The following is a 21,238-nucleotide window of genomic DNA, read 5'->3' as shown; positions in this document are numbered from 1 at the left end:
CATCTGCTGTATTTCTCCAAACTAAAAGAGGGAAAAGTGTTTTTTAATATAATGGTTCTATTGACAGTGGTCATCACCATCAATTATACATGAACAATAAGGTCAGAGGGAGGTGGCCAACATGGCTGATTAGGAAGACTCTGAGATCACCTCCTCCCAAGGGCACACTAAAATTAAAACTATTTACAAAGAAACTATCAATGAGAATGACCTGAAGACTAGCAGAAAACATCTTCTACCACTAAAGATATAAAAAGGGAACCACAATGAGAAGTGTAGGAGAGGCGGAGACATGGTATATTCAAGATTCACACCCCCAAGTAGACTACTCACATACAGGAGGATAATCACAATTGCAGAGATTATCCCCAAAGAGTGAGGGGTCTGAGTCCTACATCAGGCTCCCCAGCCTGGGGAACCCTGCAATGAGAAGGTGAGACCCCCCAAACTTTGGTTTTGAAGGCCAGCAGGGCTTACTGAAGGAGAACCAGAGAGCTGTAGGAAACAGAATCTCCAGTCTTAAAGCATGCACAAAAAATCTTACATGTTCCAAGACCCACGGCAGAAGCAGTAATTTGAAAGGAGCCTGAGTCCTTTCACACTTGCTTATCTTAGAGACCCTCTTAAAGAGACAGGAGGCAACTGGAACTCATCCTGGTGACATAGATGCAGGCAACACCTACTTTGGGGAAATTGTTCTACCATGAGGACACTGGTGCTGGCAAGCACCATTTCAGAATCCTCCCTATAGATTTTTAGTGCTGGGGCCTGGTCACATCCACCAACCTGTCAGCACAAGTCCGAGAAGCTAGCTTGGCAGGGACACAGCACTCAAATTATACTAAGTACATGACTATCAATAATTACTTTAGGCAAGTGAGGGGGCTGGCACAGCTGCAGACTGCAGCAGAGTATGTGAAGTGTGGGAGTCAGGACAAGCTGGTGTGCCAAGTCAGCAGTCCCTCACTCCCCTTACCCTTCAGGGGTGGGGAATTTTTAAAATAATAATTACTTTATTTTTAAAAATTTTTTGGGTATAGTTGCTTCAAAATGTTGTGCTAGTTTCTGCTGTACAGTGAAATGAATCAGCCATATGTATACACATATCCCTTCCTTTCTGGATTTCCCTCCCATCTAGGTCACCACAGAGTATCGAGTAGAGTTTGCCATGCTATACAGCAGGCTCTCAGTAGTTATCTATGCCATACATAGCAGTGTATATATGTCAATCCCAATCTCCCAATTCACCCTACCCCTCCTTCGCCCACTTTGTGTCCACACGTTTGTTCTCTACATCTGTGTCTCTATTTCTGCTTTGTAAATAGGTTCATCTGTACTATTTTTCTAGATTCCAGATATATGTGTTAATATACAATATTTGTTTTTCTCTTTCTGACTTACTTCACTCTGTGTGACAGTCTCTATGTCCATCCACACCTTTACAAATGACCCAATTTTGTTCCATTAATGGCTGAGTAATAGTCCATTGTGGATATATACCACATATTCTTTACCAATTCATCTCTCTTTGGACATTTAAGTTGCTTCCATGTCCTGGTTGTTGTAAATACTGATGAAATGAACATTGGGGTGCATGTGTCTTTTTGAATTATGGTTTTCTCAGAGTATATGTCCAGTAGTGGCATTAAGGGGTCATATGGTAGTTCTATTTTTAGTTTTTTAAGGAAGCTCCATACCGTTCTCCATAGTGGCTGAATCAGTTTACATTCCCACCAACAGTGCAAGAGGGTTCCCTTCTCTCCACACCCTCTCCAGTATTTATTGTTTTTAGATTTTTTGATGATGGCCATTCTGACCAGTGTGAGGTGATACCTCTTGTAGTTTTGATTTGCATTTCTCTAATAATTAGTGATGTTGAATATCTTTTCATGTGCCTCTTGACCATCAGTATGTCTTCTTGGAGAAATGTCTATTTAAGTCTTCTGCCCACTTTTTGATTCGGTTGTTTGTTTTTTGAATATTGAGCTGCATGAGCTGTTTGTAAATTTTGGAGACAAATCCCTTGATTGCAAATCCATTGTTTGCAAATATTTTCTCTTATTCTGTGGTTTGTCTTTTCATTTTGTTTATGATTTCCTTTGCTGTGCAAAAGCTTTTCCATTTAATTGGGTCCTGTTTGTTTATTTTTGGTTTTTTTTTCATTACTCTAGGAGGTGGGTCAAAAAAGATCTGTTGTGATTTTTGTCAAAGAGTGTTCTTCCTGTGTTTTCCTCTAAGAGTTTTATAGTGTCTGGTATTACATTTAGGTCTTTAATCCATTTTGGGTTTATTTTTCAGTACAGTGTTAGGGTGTGTTCTAATTTTATTCTTTTACATGTAGCTGTCCAGTTTTCCCAGCTTCACTTATTGAAGAGACTATCTTTTCTCCATTGTATATTCTTGCCTCCTTTGTCAAAGATAAGGTGACCATATGAGTGTGTGTTTAACTCCAGGCTTTCTATCCTGTTCCATTGATCTATATTTCTGTTTTTGTGCCAGTACAATACTGTTTTGACGACTGTAGCTTTGTAGTATAGTCTGAAGTCAGGGAACCTGATTCCTTCAGCTCCATTTTTCTTTCTCCAGACTGCTTTGGCTATTCGGGGTCTTTTGTATTTCCACACAAACTATAAAGTTTTTTGTTCTAATTCTGTGAAAAATGCCATTGGTAATTTGATAGGGATTGCATTGAATGTGTAGATTGCTGTGGGTAGATTTGCATTTTCACAGTATTGATTCTTCCAATAAAAGAACATGGTATATCTCTTCATCTGTTTGTGTCATCTTTGATTTCTTTCATCAGTGTTGTGTAATATTCGGAGTACAGGTCTTTTGTCACCTTAGGTAGGTTTATTCCTAGGTATTTGATTCTTTTTGGTACAGTGGTAAATGGGACTGTTTCCTTGATTTCTCTTTCTGATCTTTCATTGTTAGTGTATAGGACTGCAAGAGCTTACTTTGTATTAATTTTGTAACCTGCAACTTTACCAAATTCATTGATCAGCTCTAGTAATTTAGGATTTTCTACATAAAGGATCATGTCATCTGCAAATAGTGACAGTTTTACTTCTTTGTTTCTAATTTGGATTCCTTTTATTTCTTTTTCTTCTCTGATTGTCATGGCTAGGATTTCCAAAACTATGTTGAATAATAGTAGTAAGAGTGGACATCCTTGTTTTTTTTCCTGATCTTAGAGGAAATGCTTTCAGTCTTTCACCATTAAGAATTATGTTTCTGGGCTTCCCTGGTGGCACAGTGGTTGAGAGTCCACCTGCCGATGCAGGGGACACAGGTTCGTGCCCCAATACGGGAAGGTCCCACATGCTGCGGAGCGGCTAGGCCTGTGAACCATGGCCGCTGAACCTGCATGTCCAGAGCCTGTGCTCTGCAACAGGAGAGGCCACAACAGTGAGAGGCCTGCATACCGCAGGAAAAAAAAAAGAATTATGTTTGCTGTGGGTTTGTCATATATAGCCTTTATTATGTTGAGGTAGATTCCCTCTATGCCCACTTTCTAAAGAGTTTTTATCATAAATCAGTGTTGAATTTCATCAAAAACTTTTTCTGCATCTATTGAGGTGACCATATGGTCTTTATTCTTCAATTTGTTGATATAGAGTACCACACTGATTGATTTGCATTTATTGAAGAATCCTTGAACCCCTGGAATAAATCCCACTTGATCATGGTGTATGATTCTTGTACTGTGTTGTTGGATTCTGTTTGCTAGTATTTTGTTGAGGACTTTTACATCTATGTTCATCAGTGATGTTGGCCTATAATTTTCTTTTTGTGATGTCTTTGGATGGCTTTTGTATTAGGGTGATGGTGGCCTCATAGAATGAGCTTGGGAGTGTTCCTTCCTCTGCAATTTTTTGGAAGAATTTGAGAAGGATGGGTGTTAAATCTTCTCTAAATATTTGATAGAATTTGCCTATGAGGCCATCTGGTCCTGGAATTTTGTTTCTTTGAAGATTTTTAATGACAATTTCAATTTTATTACTTGTGATTCATCTGTTTATATTTTCTATTTCTTCCTGTTTCAGTCGTGGAAGATTTTACCTTTCTAAGAATTTGTCCATTCTTCCAGGTTGTGCATTCTCTCAACATATAGTTTTTTATGGTTGTCTCTTATGATCCCTGTATCTGTGGTGTCTGTTGTAATTTCTCCTTTCTCATTTCTAATTTTATTGATTTGAATCCTCTCCATTTTTTTCCTGATGAGTCTGGCTAAAGGTTTATCAATTTCATTTATCTTCTCAAAGAACCAGCTTTTTGTTTCATTGATTTTTGTTTTTGTTTTCTTTGTTTCTATTTCATTTTTTCTGCTCTGATTTTTATGCTTTCTTTCCTTCTACTCACTTTGGGGATTTTTTTATTGTTGTTGTTCTTTCTCTAGTTGCTTTAGGTGTAAGATTAGTTTGTTTATTTGAGATTTTTCTTGTTTCTTGAGGTAGAATTGTATTGTTATAAACTTCCCACTTAGAGCTGCTTTATCTGCATCCAATAGGTTTTGGCTCATCATGGTTTCCTTGTCATTTGTTTTTATGTATTTTTTAATTTCTTCTTTGTATTCTTTAGTGATAACTTGGTTATTTAATAGCATATTGTTTAGCTTCCATGTATTTGTATTTTTTACAGTTTTTTTCCTGTAATTGATTTCTAATCTCATAGTGCTGTGCTTGGAAAAAATGCTTGATATGATTTCAGTATTCTTAAATTTGCCAAGGCTTGATTTCTGACCCAAGATGTGATCTATCCTGGACAACGTTCCGTGTGAACTTGAGAAGAAAGTGTATTCTGCTGCTTTTGGATAAAATGTCCTATAAATGTCAATTGAGTCTAACTGGTCTATTGTGTCATTTAAAGCTGCTGTTTCCTTATCAATTTTCTGTCTGGATGATCTGTCCAGTGGTCTAAGTGGGGTGTTAAAGTCCCCTAATACAATTGTGTTACTGTTGATTTCACTTTTATGGCTGTAAACATTTACCTTATGTATTCAAGTGCTCCTATGTTGGGTGCATAAATATTTACAATTGTTATATATTTTTCTTGGATTGATCCCTTGATCATTATGTAGTGTCCTTCCTTGTCTCTTGTAACAGGCTTTGTTTTAAAGTCTGTTTTGTCTTATATGAGTATTGCTACTCCAGCTTTCTTTTGATTTCCATTTGCATGGAATATCTTTTTTCATCCCCTCACTTTCAGTCTGTATGTGTCCCTAGGTCTCAAATAGGTCTCTTTAGACAGCATATATACAGGTCTTGTTTTTGTATCCATTCAGCCAGTCTGTGGCTTTTGTTGGAGCATTTTATCCATTTACATTTAAGGTAATTATCAATATGTATGTTCCTATTGCCATTTTGTTAATTGTTTTGGGTTTGTTTTTGTAGGTTTTTTTCTTCTCTTGTGTTTTTTTCACCTAGAGAATTTCCTTTAGCATTTGCTGTAAAGCTGGTTTGGTGGTGCTAAATTCTCTTAACTTTTGCTGGTCTGTAAAATTTTTATTTCTCCATAAAATCTGAATGAGATCCTTGTTTGGTAAAGTAATTTTAGTTGTAGATTTTTCCCTTTCATCACTTTAAATATATCCTGCCACTCCCTCTGGCCTGCAGAGTTTCTGCTGAAAAATCTGCAGATAATCTTATGGGGATTCCCTGGTGTGTTATTTTTTTGTTTTCCCCTTGCTGCTTTTAATATTTTTCTTTGGATTTAATTTTTGTCAGTTTGATTAGTATATGTCTTGGCATGTTTCTCCTTGGATTTATCCTGAGTGGGACTCTCTGCACTTCCTGGACTTGGGTGGCTATTTCCTTTCCCATGTTAGGGAGGTTTTTGACTATAATCTCTTCAAATATTTTCTCAGAACGTTTCTCTTTCTCTTCTTCTTCTGGGACCCCAATAATTTGAATGTTGGTGAATTTAATGTTGTCCCAGATGTCTCTGAGACTGTCTACATTTCTTTTCATTATTTTTTTCTTTATTCTGCTCCTCAGCAGGTATTTTCACCATTCTGTGTTCCAGCTCCCTATTCATTTATCTGCCTCAGTTATTCTGCTATTGATTCCTTCTAGTGTAGTTTTCATTTCAGTTGTTATGTTGTTCATCTCTGCATGTTTGTTCTTTAGTTCTCCTATTTCCTTGTTAAACATTTCTTGTATTTTCTCAATCCGTGCCTCCTTCTATTTCTGAGATTTTGGATCATCTTTACTATCATTACTTTGATTTCTTTTTCAGGTAGGTTGCCTATTTACTCTTCATTTATTTGTTCTTGTAGGTTTTTACCTTGCTGCTTTGTCCGTAACATATATTTTTGTCATCTCATTGTTTTAAATGGTTTAGGTTGTGTTCCTGTCTTCCAGGCTGTTTGGCCTGAGGCCTTCAGCACTGGAGTTTGCAAGCAGTTGGGTGGAGCTGGGTCTTGGTGCCAAACTGAGAACTTCTGGGAGAGCTCACACTGATTAATATTCCCTGGTGTCTGAGATTCTCTGTTAGTCCAGTGGCTTGGACTCAGCACTTCCACCACAGGTGCTCAGGCCTGACCCCCGGCCTGGGAACCAAGACCTCGCAAGCTGCAATGGCATGGCAAAAAAGTAAAAAGAGAGACAACAAACAAAAAAGAGGACAACAATCACAAAGAATAAAAAATAGAATAAAATTAGAAAAATAAAAAATACATTAGAAAAACTAAATAAAAATGAAACAACAAGAAAACAAAACAGATCCACTGCAGCAAAAAAATTAAAAATAAGATAAAAAAATACATAAATACATAAAGTGAAAAATAAAATTAAATGATAAAAAATAAAACAATAAAATAAGTAAAAAAGATAAAAACTTCCCTGATGTCTCCACTATTTGTGTCCTTCCCCCAAAGTGAGCTACAGCCAATCCCGGCCTCCCCAGTAGGCACTCCAAGACCTCTAGGTAGGTCTCTGTACCCGCTGTGTCAGCCCCATCTCTGCGCATGCTCCTCTCACGTGTCTACTCCTGAAGCTGGCCTGGTGCACCCATGCCTGCACAGGCCAGCTGGGGAACAGATCTCCATGGGTATGCCCACAGGGACCAGTGCAGTCTTAGGAGGTCTTGGGAGCATGGCACTTGGCTGGCCTGGATCCGCATGGCCAAAGCAGGCCCTGTCAGGGGTGGCACTCAGGCTGCCAGGATCCATGTGGCCCTCAGAAGCTTTGATGGGGTTTGTGCTCAGGACTGGGTTCTGCACAGGCAGAAAAGGCTTTAGCAGAGGTGGGGCTCAGGCCTGGGACCTGTGCAGTGGAGGGAGTCCTTGGAGGGCCCAGGCCAGGGACCTGTTTGGCTGGAGGGAGCTCTGGGGACTGACTTAAGCCCAGGACCCTAGCAGGCTCACCAGGGCCTGAGCAGGTGAGGGAGACACCAGCTTTACTCCCCTCTGATCCCCCTATACCCTGAGGGCCTCTCTCCGTCCCTGCTGATCCCCTTTCTGTCAGTGGACCCCTCTGAGTGTGGAAACCTCTCTTCTTCCCCAGCCCCACTCAGGGACACTTGTCCCATCCTACCTCCACTTTTCTTCCCTGCTCCTTCCTGTCACATTCTACCTGGTCACACAAGGATACTTCCTGTTCCCTTAGGGGTCTGAGGGCCCCCCCCAGCACCCAGTAGGTGCTTTGTGAGAATTTCTCTGATGCATTCCCACAGCACCTGTGAGGAGATGCAAACTCCACATCCTCATACTCTGCCATATTGACTCCTAATAATAGTTACTTTAAATGTAAGTGGACTAAAGGCACTACGCAGAAGACATAGAGTGATTGAATGGATACAAAAACAAGACCCATATATATGCTGCCAAGAAGAGACTCACTTTAGATCTAAAGAAACACACAGACTAAATGTGAGGCAATGAAAAAAGGTATTCCAAGCAAATAAAAATGAAAAGAAAGCCACAGTAGCAATACTTATAATCAGACAAAATATACTTTAAAACAAAGACTATTACAGGAGACAAAGAAGAACACTACATAATGATCAAGGGATCAGTCCAAGAAGAAGATATAACAATTGTAATTATATATGCACCCAACATAGGAGCACCTCAATATATAAGGCAAATATTAGTGGACTTAAAAGGAGATATTGACAGTAACACAAAAATAGTAGGGAGCATTAACACCACATTTCTGTCAATGGACAGATTATCCAGACAGAAAATCAACAAGGAAACACTGGCCCTAAGTGACACATTAGACCAAATGGACTAGATATAGATATAGACATAGACATAGATATAGATATAGATATAGATACAGATATAGAGAGAACATTCTATCCAAAAGCAGCAGAATACACATTCTTTTGAAGTACACAAGAAACATTCTTCAGGATAGATCACATGCTAGGCTACAAAACAAGTCTCAGTAATTTAAGATTTAAATTACATCAAACATCTTTTCTGACCACAATGCTATGAGACCAGAAATCATCTACAGGAAAAAAACTGCAAAAAAAAAAAAAGACAAACATGTGAATGATAAACAGTATGCTACTAAACAAACAATCATGCACTGAAGAAATCAAAGAAGAAATAAAAAATACCTGGAGACAAATGAAAATGAAAACACAATGATCCAGAAAAAGCAATTTTAAGAGGAACATTTATAGCAATACTAGCTTATGTCAGGCAACAAGAAAAATCTCAAATAAACAACCTTATCTTATACCTAAAGGAACTAGAAAAAGAAGAACAAACAAAAACCAAAGTTAGTAGAAGGAAAGAAACCATAAAGATCAGAGAAGAAACAAATAAAATGGAGACTTAAAAACCAATTTAAAAAATCAATTAAACTAAGAGCTGCTTCTTTTACAAGAGAGAGAAAAAAAAATTGTAAACCTTTCACCAGACTACTCATCCATAAAAAAAAAAAAGAGAGGGCCCAAATTAATAAGTTCAGAAATGAAAAAGAAGTTACAACTGACACCAAAGAAATACAATGGGTCATAAATTAGTACCATAAAAAGTTATATGCCAGGCTTCCCTGGTGGTGCAGTGGTTGAGAGTCTGCCTGCCAATGCAGGGGACACAGGTTCGTGCCCCGGTCCGGGAAGATCCCACATGCCGCAGAGCGGCTGGGCCCGTGAGCCATGGCCACTGAGCCTGCGCGTCCGGAGCCTGTGCTCCGCAATGGGAGAGGCCACAACAGTGAAAGGCCTGCGTACCACAAAAAAAAAAAAAGTTATATGCCAATAAAAATGGACAACCTAGAAGAAATGAACAAATTCCTAGAAAGGTACAATCTCCCAAAACTGAATTGGAATGAAATACAAAATATGAATAGACCAATTACCAGTAGTGAAATTGAATCCATAATTTAAAATCTCCCAACAAACAAAATTCTAGGACCAGTTGGTTTCACAGGTGAATTCTGTGAAACATTTAGAGAAGAATTAATGCCTATCCTTCTCAAACCATTCCAAAAAATTGCTGGGAAAGCAATACTTGCAAACTAATTCCATGAGGTCAGCATCACCCTGATACAAAAAAAAAAAGATACCACACATACACAAAAAAAATTAGAAGCCAATATCACTGATGAATGTAGATGCAAAAATACTCAACAAAATATTAGCAAACCAAATTTAACAATACAATCCCCATGATCAAGTGGGATTTATTCCAGGGACGCAAGGATGGTTCAATATCCACAAATCAATCTATGTGATATACCACATTAACAAACAGAAGAATAAAAATCACATGATCATCTCAATAGATGCAGAAAAAGCTTTTGACAAAGTTCAACATCCATTTATGGTAAAAACTCTCCAGAAAACGGGTATAGAAGGAACATACCTCAACATAATAAAGGCCATACATGACAAGTTTACACACAACCATACTCAATCGTGGAAAGCTGAAAGCATTCCCTCTAAGATCAGGAACAAGACAAGGATACCCACTCTTGCCATTTTTATTCAATGTAGTATTGGAAATTGCAGTCACAACAATCAAACAAAAAAAGAAAAAGAAATAAAAGAAATCCAAATTGGAAAAGACAAATTGTTCACTGTTTTCAGATGAGCTGATTCTTATGTAGAAAATTATAAAGACCACCAAAAAACTACTAGAGTTCATCACTGAAATTAGTAAAGTTGCAGGATATAAAATTAATATAAAGAAATCTGTTGTGCATTATACACTAACAATGAACTATCAGAAAGAGAAATTAAGATAACAATCTCATTTACAATAGTATCTAAAAGAATAAAATACCTAGGAATAAATTTAACCTGAGAGGTTAATGACTTTCATTCAGAAAATTATAAGACTTTGATGAAAGAAACTGAAGATGACAGTAACAGATGGCTATATCACGTTCATGGATTGGAAGGACTAATATTGTTAAAATGACCATGTTACCCAAGGCAATCTACAAATTCAATTCAATCCCTATCAAAATATAAATGACATTTTCACACGACTGGAACAAATATACAATTTGTATGGAAACACAAAAGACTCTGAATGCCCAAAATGATCTTGAGGAAAAAAGAATCAACCTGGGAGCATCATGCCTCCTGATTTCAAACTTTATTAAAAAGCTACTGTCATCAAAACAGTATGATACTGGCACAAAAACAGACACATAGATTAATGGAACAGAATAGAAAGCCAAGAAATGAATGGACACTTATATGCTAAATAAGTCTATGACAAAGGAGGCAAGAATATACAATGGAGAAAATACAGTCTTTTCAATAAATGGTGTTGGGAAATCTGTACGGCTAATGCCAAGAATCAAAGTGGTTTCTCACACTACATACAAAAATGAACTAAAAATGGAATAAAGACTTAAATGTAAGACCCAAAACCATAAAACTTCTAGAAGAAAACCATCAGTATGCTCTTTGACGCCAGTCTTAGCAATATTTTTTTGGATATGTCTCCTCAGGCAAGGGACACCAAAACAAAAATAAACAAATGAGACCACATCAAACTAAAAACCTTCCTGCACAGCAAAGGAAATGATTAACAAAAGAAGTATGCCTACCGAATGGAGAAGATACTTGCAAACAATATATCTGTTAAGGGGTTAATATCAAAAATATATAAAGAATTCATAGAACTAAACATCAAAAAACCAAACAACCCCATTGAAAAATGGGCAGAGGACCTAAATAGACATTTTTTCAAAGAAGACATACAAATTACCAACAGGCATATGAAAAGATGCTCAGCATCACAAATCATCATGGAAATGCAAATCAAAACCACAATGAGATATCACCTCACATGTGTCAGAATGGCTTTTATCAAAGGAAAACAAAATAACAAGTGTTGGTGAGGATGTAGAGAAAAGGGAACATTCATCCACTGTTGGTGGGAATATAAATTGGTGCAGCCATTATTGGAAAAACAGTATGAAGATTCATCCAAAAATTAAAAATAAAACTACCATATGATTCAGCATTTGCAATCCTGGGTATTTATATGGAGAAAATGAAAAAACACTAATTTGAAGATATGTACACACCTATGTTCATTGCACCATTATTTACAATAGCCAAGATATGGAAGCAGCCTAAGTGCCTATCGATAGATGAATGGATATAGAAGATGTGGTATATATATTGTGTGTACACACACACACACACACACACACACACACACAGAGAAAATGGAATATTACTCAACCATAAAAAAGAATTGTCTTGCCTTTTGCAACAACATGGATGGACCTTGAAGGTATTATGCTAAGTAAAATAAGTCAGAGAAGACAAATACCATATGACTCCTCTTATATGTGGAATCTAAAAAAAAATAATGAACAAACATAACAAAACAGATACAGAGAACAAACAGATGGTTGCCAGAGGACAGAGTTGTGGGGGAATGAGAGAAATAGTTGAGGGAGATTAAGAGGTACAAACTTCCTATCACAAAATAAATGAGTCACAGACATGAAAAGTACTGTGTGGGGAATAAGTCAATAATTATATAATATCTTTGTATGGTGGCAGATGGTAATGTAGAGGAGCAAAATTTGCCACTCCAAAATGTCTCTTTGTCATGTGCATTATAATGAACTGAAAAAATCAGGACCCAAAAGATTTAGGAGGAAATTTTGAACCTCCTCTTCACTGCCTAAAGAATGTAGATGGAAGGCCTGTTCCAGGAAGTGCTATCACCACAGACAACTATACTGTGAGCTAGGTTTGTAAATAGGGAGGAACATAGCAGACTCTGTTAAAATTCCTCTCTGTGTCCCATTGTCTCTGCATGGCCCAGCAAACATTGTTTATAAAGCATTTTCTTTTCATCTTCATGTCAATTGCTTCCCCCCAAATTTGAGGTCCTAAACCACTACCCCCACCATCCTCTTTTTTATTTTATCTGAAGATAATATTTACAGTATGTGTTTCAGCTTTTTTGGTGAGTTACTCAGTTTTCCTGCATCTTTCCCATGTATATATGTTATTAAATTTCCCCTGTTTATCTGTCTCATGCCAGTTTAATTTTTAGACAAACCAGAAGAACCTAAAAGGGTAGAGGAAATTTCTTCCTTCTCAAGAGTAACTAGACTTATCATGGTGATCATTCTGAAATGTATAGGAATAGTGAATCACTATGTTGTGCACAAGGAACAAACATAGAGTTGTAGGTCAATTATATTTCAAAACAACAAGCAAACTCATTGGGAATGAGATCAGGTTTGTGGTTATCAGAGCTGGGAGTTTGGGGGAGGGGAAAATGGATGAAGATAGTCAAAATGTACAAAGTTCAAGTTATAAGAAAAATAAGTACTAGGAATGCAATGTACAACATGATAAATATAATTAACACTGCTGTGTGTTATATATGAAAGTTAAGAGAGTAAATCTTAAAATTTATCATCATAAGGAAAAATTTTTTTCTATTTCTTTAATTTTGTATCTATATGAGATGATAGATGTTCACTAAAATTATTATGGTAATTATTTCATAATGTATGTAAGTCAAATCATGACACTGTACACTTTAAATTTATACAGTGTTGTATGTCATTATTTCTTAATAAAACTGGAAGAAAAAATAAATATATATACATACACATATATAGTCAAAGTATGAATAAAATTTCTCCCCTGATGTACATTCAAAAATTGCAAGTATAGTTCTTTGATTAAATGCTCCAACCATGAATTGTGATGCCAATCACAGAAAGAAATGAGAAGGTATTGCTAAATAAACATTTTCTTTACAGTGTTCTGTGCTGACACATTTTGATAAAGATATTTATTACAATATAAATTTGAAAATATAAAAGTATATCTTGATTGACTTTATTCTACTATTGATTATAAGGAGCTTTATTATATACAAGTGAAGATCTAGCAGTTTTACCAAAATCTTTCCTTAGAAAATGTGAAACATCATTATTTTTTATTATAAGGGTTTTACTTCTTAGATAAGCAGAACATATAGCCAAGTGTCATGTTGTTGCTGTTTTATGAGTATATTTATATTCTTCCAAGAAAGTATAGTTTAATATTGTTTAACTTCAGCCTCATAAGACATTAGATAAGTTGATTACTTTTCACACACTTTTGCTAAACGAAACCTAATTTTACACATATATGTCATTTTAGACTATTTCAAGGAGATCTACAAGCAGGACATTTTAAAAATGGAAGCAATACATGCACATGAAAAATCATTTAAATACTTTTATAAGCAAAAAATGAAACAAAAAACATGTTTTTTTCCTTCCACAGGCCCTGGTCCTGCTTTTTAGGGGGAAGCAATTTTTACCACTTTCTTTTTTTATTATATACTATTCCTTTGAACTCTAAATAATGCTTTATAATCACCTAATTTGTTTGATCAATGTTAAGTCAGTTTGACTTCTTATGAATGGTAGAGAATATGGTTCATTTATCTCAGTTTCTTCTCCTAAAAGTACATTTCTATTAGTTCTTTTGAAAAGTTTTTTAAAAGCTTTTTTCTTTTACTTTCAGTAAATAATATGCATTCTGTGCTTAATATTATGCATAAATAATATATTGTCTGTCCATTTTGTGCAACATTGCTTTTCTCAGTAGGATGTGGAGATTAGTGCTCAACTTACCTCCTTTGCAACATTCTCTATCATGGCTTTCAACTTTTAGCAAATATAGTTTGATGTTTATATGGTCACTTTATGTAATTTACATTCTCTTTTGTAGGGTCAGTATCCTGTTTTTCTCCATCATGAATCCCCTCACGGTGCACAGTTTGGGGTGGCTGCAGTGGCTGCTGGCTTGATGGCTGCATCATCCTTTGTTTACTGATATGGCAGGCAACATTTTTCATTCACAGTGCTTCTCCTTGGTCTTAAATTCAACTAATGTTTGGGTGTCATTTTATGACCAATTTTGTCCCATGGTGCTAAGAAGTCTCATTCCTAGATCAGGTGAAGATTCTGTTGATAGGCTACTCAATGTGTTAATTTTTTTTTTGATTAAGTCTTGTTGATAATCTAAAATTCTCTGGATTGTCTGTCTTATTGTCTATTATGGTCCAGGAAGTGTCTTCCCATGTTGCTTCTTTGCATATGTAGAGTTGCACTATTACAATTCTTCTATGTATATATGATCAAATGTCTCAAGACTTTTATCCATCATTAATTTTGTTGGAGACCCAGTTACACATTGGGTAATACAAGAGATGATCTTATAAACTAGACAGAATAAGTAATATAGCTAGTAACATAAATAAGTTCATAGTACAACAAAGAGAGACACAAAGCATAAACAATTTGGAAACAGAGAACAATCTAAAACAATGATTATTATAGCTAGTTTTAATCTGTTTGCAATAAACCATCAAGTCCACAGAGGAGCCAGCTGGAGAAGTCAAATTCTGGAAGAATCAGTTAGAGAGAAAAAGATAAATGTTTAATTTTCATTTACAAATGTGTATTTTATCAACTTGTAAGTCATAGTGTAAGAGAAAATGTTTTCTGAAAAACAAAGATTTAAAACTAGCATATTTCAGAAAAAGTCATAAAATTATAAATCATATTTATCAGTTAGTTCAGGTCCATGTACTTAATTCCTGATGGTCTGGATGAAGTTTTCAGGTTTTCCATTAGAGTTTTATAATTTCTTACCTGGTTCAGTGGTATGATCTAAAAATTATCAGAAACAAATTTGTCAAAAAGTCCTTTTTATAAATCTTCTTGAAGATCTTTATTTTATAAAAACATCAGAGTAAAACAATAATTCTCTATAAATGACAAGACTTAAAATGGCATGATTAAAGATCTGATTACAATGCAATTGACAATATACTTGGATATTTCTGTGACATATAACATTTTAAGGTAATATCTAGAATTGTGTCTAATAATATTACACCAGGGAATATCATATTTTTAGGACTTCCATATAAATTTTTGAATATCTATATTAATGACATTTGTCCATAAAATGTAACCCAAGGTTCACCTCCAATCATTTGACAATGCTTCTCAAGTAATTTAACATACCAAAAAGCCTAAGTAGTTTAATATTCCTCTCTGAGATGTCTCAGGGTTCCTTTGAAGCATCCCAAAGTTAGCTGGAGGTCAAAAGAACTTTAGTTAAAATTTGATATTTGGGAAGTTTGTCAAAAATATCATAAGGTTTCAGAACACTTGGTCAAATAGGATCCTAGGTCACTGTGAAACAATACTTATTCACTTAACCAAAGTGACAAAAGATTTCAAAAACAAATACAGATCTTAAAGGCAAGGAAACTCACACAGTCTGTTACCAAAAGCAGTATTCCAAGAAAACGTTGTGTTCTTCACAGAGAGAGAAACCAAATCCAGTCTTGTACCATCCTACTTTTAATGACAAAATCCATTTACTTAATTAAATTTAATCTAATCCCAGTTTGACCATGTACAAAACTCCTTTTTCAGGGCTCCCTTTCAAAATTTCTGTATCCATATTAGTTTGTCCCTTATTTTTCCATCCAAAAACAACTAGCTCTAGGACAAAATCATTCTTTCCTCTTAACATATTTTCATTCCTCATGCCTTTTTTTTTTTTTTTTTTTGCTGAAAACACACATCCTACTTCCTTGTATACTGAATGGTTTCTGTTAATATCTCTAGTAGTTCTAATTACGTATTAAAATTTTAACCCTTAATACCTTAATCTCTAGTGAAAATCAACAAGCAGCAAGTATGGTTAACTGTTTACCATACCAGCTTTTCCTGGTTGGCAAATTTAGGATTATTCCATAACCTCTAGAAACATACATTTTATAATTTCTTTCTTCTATGTGGTACAAGACATGCATCTAACAAACTCAAATATCTTTACGTTCCCTCTCACATGGAGACAAAAGTAGGTAAATTTAGACCTATTTAGTAATTAATGTTGTAGTATTTTACCTTATTTGAAATGACCTGGATATTCAAAGAATTCCCATCATTTAACTTAACTTAGCAAACTCATTACCAAAAATCTGGGGAAACTATTTTAGATAGATGTAACCCCAAACTTAATTATTCCTAAAGAGTTCACTCAAAAGTTATTATTTCATTTACCTTTCTTTTATAACGTATAAAATATCATCATACCAAATTAATTTTATTGCTGACAAGCTCTGTAACAGAAATAACATGAGCACATTGACCTTCAGTAAGTGTAGGTACAATAAAAGTAAGACATGTCTATATTGATAAAACCAGTAAGCTTAAGCTTGCTTTAATACCAGATGTTAATTTAATATTGAATATTTCCTAGATCATGTGAACCTGAAATTTATTCTGGGTGATTTCTTTCATATTTAGAAATATTTAGTTTGTAAGCTCTTACTTTTAAGTCAATTAAATAGAGCTCTTTTATAAATTTAGTTTTGGTAATATTTTCCAGAGGTAAGACATCGCATATAATGTACACACAGACAAATAAAGAGACAAAACTAGAGATTTCAGAGCTTCACTTTAAAAACTTAGTTATGAATCAGATACTAAAATATAAACTTACAAGTTATAAGAGTGGGAATAAGATAAATTTATTTGCCTAGAAGACTAAGGCTTTACTATTTTTATTTTTTATTTATTTATTTATTTTGCAGTGTGCAGGCTTCTCACTGTTGTGGCCTCTCCCATTGCAGAGCACAGGCTCCAGATGCGCAGGCTCAGCAGCCATGGCTCATGGGCCCAGCTGCTTCACAGCATGTGGGATCTTCCTGGACTGGGGCATGAACCTGTGTCCCCTGCATCAGCAGGTGGACTATCAACCACTGTGCCACCAGGGAAGCACAGGCTTTACTATTTGTGGAAAAGACTTAATGTGTTCTTGAAAAACTTAAGGAGGTTATGACTTAGATTTTTGACTGAGGGGGACTTTCCAGTGGCTTGAGTTTTATTTTATTTTACCTTTTAATATTTTAATGCAATATTTCATTTTATTTATTTTTTAAATTTAATTTTATTGGAGTACAGTTGATTTACAACATTGAATCAGTTTCAGGTGTACAGCAAAGAGAATCAGTTATACATATACCCACTGTTCTATAGATTCTTTTCCATATAGATCATTAGAGAGTATTGAGTAGAGTTCCCTGTGCTATACAGAAGGTCCTTATTAGTTATCCATGTTATATATAGTAGTGTGTAGATGTCAATCCCAATTTCCCAATTTATCCTTCCCTGTCCTTTCTCCCCTGATAACCATAAGTTTTTTTTCTACATCTGTGGCTTTATTTCTGTTTTGTAAATAAGTTTATTTGTACCATTTTTTTAGATGCCACATATAAGTGATATCATATGATATATGTCTTTCTCTGAATGACTTCGCTAAGTATGACAATCTCTAGGTCCATCCATGTTGTTGCAAATGTCATTCTTTCTTTCTTTTTTATGACTGAGCACTATTCCATTCTATATGTGCACCACATCTTTTTTATCCATTCCTCTGTTGATGGACATTAAGGTTGCTTCCATGTTCTGGCTATCGTGAATAGTGCTGCAATGAACATTGGGATGCAGGTATCTTTCCGAATTATGGTTTTCTCCAGATATATGCCCAGAAGTGGGAGTGCTGGATCATATGGTAGCTCTATTTTTAGTTTCTAAGGAACCTCAATACTGTTTTCCATAGTGACTGCACCAATGTACATTCTCACCAACAGTGTAGGAGGGTTCCCTTTCCTCCACAATCTCTCCAGCATTTATTCTTTGTAGACTTTTTATGAGGGCCATTCTGACCAATGTGAGGTTATACTTCGTTGTAGTTTTGATTTGCATTTCTCTAATAATTAGTGATGTTGAATATCTTTTCATGTGTTTCTTGGCCATCTGTATGTCTTCTTTGGAGAAGTGTCTATTTAGATCTTCTGTCCATTTATTGATTGGGTTGTTTGTTTTTTTCGATATTGAGCTGCATATACTGTTTGTATATTTTGGAGATTAATCCCTTGTTGGTTGCTTCATTTGCAAATATTTTCTCCCATTCTGAGGGTTGTCTTTTATTTTGTTTATGGTTTCCTTTCCTGTGCAAAAGCTTTTTAGTTTAATCAGGTCCTATTTGTTTATGTTTGCTTTTATTTTCATTACTCTAGGAGGTGAGTCAAAAAGGATCTTGCTGCTATTTATCTCAGAGAATGTTTTTCTGATGTTTTCCTCTAAGAGTTTTATAGTATCTGACCTTATATTTAGGTCTTTAGTCCACTTTGAGCTTGTTTTTATATATGGTGTTAGGGAAGGTTCCAATTCCATTCTTATACATGTAGCTGTCCAGTTTTCCCAGCACCACTTATTGAAGAGACTACCTTTTCTCCATTGAATATTTTTGGCTTCTTTGTCATACATTAGGTGACCAAAGATTCACGGGTTTATCTCTGGACTTTCTATCCTGTTCCACTGATCTATATTTCTGTTTCTGTGACAGTACCATACTGTCTTGATTACTGTAGCTTTGTAGTCTGAAGACAGGGAGACTGATTCCTCCAGTTCTGTTTTTTTCTCAAGATTGCTTTGACTATTCAGGGACTTTTGTGTTTCCATACAAACTGTAAAATTTTCTGTTCTAGTTCTGTGAAAAATGCCATTGATAATTTGATAGGGATTGCATTGAATATGTAGATTGCTTTGGGTAGATTTGCATTTTCACAATATTGATTCTTCCAATCAAAGAACATGGTATACCTCTCCATCTGTTTGTGTCATCCTTGATTTCTTTCATCACTATCTTATAGTTTTCTGAGTACAGATCATTTACCTCCTTAGGTAGGTGTATCACTAGGTATTTTATTCTTTTTGATGTGATGGTAAATGGGATTGTTTCCTTAATTTCTCTTTCTGATCTTTCATTGTTAGTGTATAGGAATGTAAGAGATTTCTGTGCATTAGTTTTGTATCCTGCAAATTTACCAAATTCACTGATTAACTCTAGTAGTTTTCTGGTGTCATATCTAGGATTTTCTATGTATAGGATCATGTCATGTGCAGACAGTGACAGTTTTACTTTTTTGTTTCCAGTTTGGATTCCTTTTATTTCTTTTTCTTCTCTGATTGCCATGGCTAGGACTTCAAAACTATGTTGAATAAAAGTGGTGAAGGTGGCCATCCTTGTCTGCTTCCTGATCTTAAAGGAAACGCTTTCAGGTTTTCACCATTGAGAATGATGTTTACTGTATGTTTGTCATATGGCCTTTATTATGTTGAGCTAGGTTCCCCCTATGCCCACTTTCTGGAGAGTTTTTATCATAAGCTGGTGTTGAATTTTGCCAAAATCTTTTTCTGTATCTATTCAGATGATCATATGGGGGGGTTGTTTTTTTAATATCTTTATTGGAGTATAATTGCTCTACAATGTTGTGTTAGTTTCTTCTGTACAACAAAGTGAGTCAGCTATCTTTACGTATACCCTATATCCCCTCCCTCTTGTGCCTCCCTCCCACTGTCCCTATCCCACCCTTCTATGTCATTACAAAACATTGAGCTGATATCCCTGTGCTATGCAGCAGCTTCCCACTAGCCATCCATTTTACATTTGGTAGTATATATATGTCAGTGCTACTCTCTCACTTCATCCCAGCCTCTCCTTCCCCACCCAACCCCCCGTGTATTCAAGTCCATTCTCCACATCTATGTCTTTATTCCTGCCCTGCCACTAAGTTCATCAGTACCATTTTGTTTTTAATTTCATATATGTGTGTTAGCATCTGGTATCTGTTTTTCTCTTTCTTACTTACTTCACTCTGTATGACAGACTCTAAGTCCATCCACCTCACTACAAATAACTCAGTTTTGTTTCTTGATATGGCTGAGTACTATTCCATTGCATATATGTACCACATCTTCTTTATCCAATCATCTGTCAATGGACAGTTTAGGTTGCTTCCATGTCCTGGCTATTGTTAATAGCTCTGCAATGAACTCCATACTGTTTTCCATAATGGCTGTATCAATTTACATTCCCCCCAACAGTGCAGGTGGGTACCCTTTTCTCCACACCCTCTCCAGCTTTTATTATCTGTAGATATTTTTTTGATGATGGCCATTCTGACCAGTTTGAGGTGATACATCATTGTGGTTTTGGTTTTCATTTCTTTAATGATTAGATCATATGGTTTTTATTCTTCAATTTGCTCATGTGATGTATCACATTGATAGATTTGCATATGTTGAAGGATCCTTGCATCCCTGGGATAAATCCCACTTGATCATGGTGTCTGATTCTTTCAATGTGCTGTTGGACTTTGTTTGCAAGTATTTTGTTGAGGATTTTTGATTCTATGTTCATTCATGATATTGTCCTTTTATTTTATTGGCATTTCCCATGAGGTTTTGTTATAGCAGTCTATATATATATGTGTGTGTGTGTGTGTGTATACACACACACACACACACACACACACACACACACACACACACATATATACACACAAATGCTCCTGGCCTCTTAATTTCAAATACAATTTCCATTTCTTTCATTTGTACTCTCCTCTTCTTATGTTTACTGGTTTTGATATCATATTTGTGTATGGATGACATCCTGCTTTTACTGTATGTTTGCCTTTACCAGTGAGCTTTCCCATTTGTGATTTTCTTGCTTCCCCTTGTGGCCTCTTTTTTTTTTTTTTTTTTTTTTTCCCCCTGCCTAGGGAAGTTCCTTTAGCATTTGTTGCAAAAACTGGTCTGGTGGTGCTGAATTCTATTAGCTTCTATTTTTCTGCAAAGCTTTTGATTTCTCTATCAAATCTGAGTGACAGTCTTGCTGGGTAGAGTATTCTTGGTTGTAG

This window comes from Lagenorhynchus albirostris, chromosome 7 (genome assembly GCF_949774975.1).
Source record: "Lagenorhynchus albirostris chromosome 7, mLagAlb1.1, whole genome shotgun sequence".
NCBI classification, from domain to species: Eukaryota; Metazoa; Chordata; class Mammalia; order Artiodactyla; family Delphinidae; genus Lagenorhynchus; species Lagenorhynchus albirostris.
Note: the sequence above shows the minus strand (reverse complement) of the source record.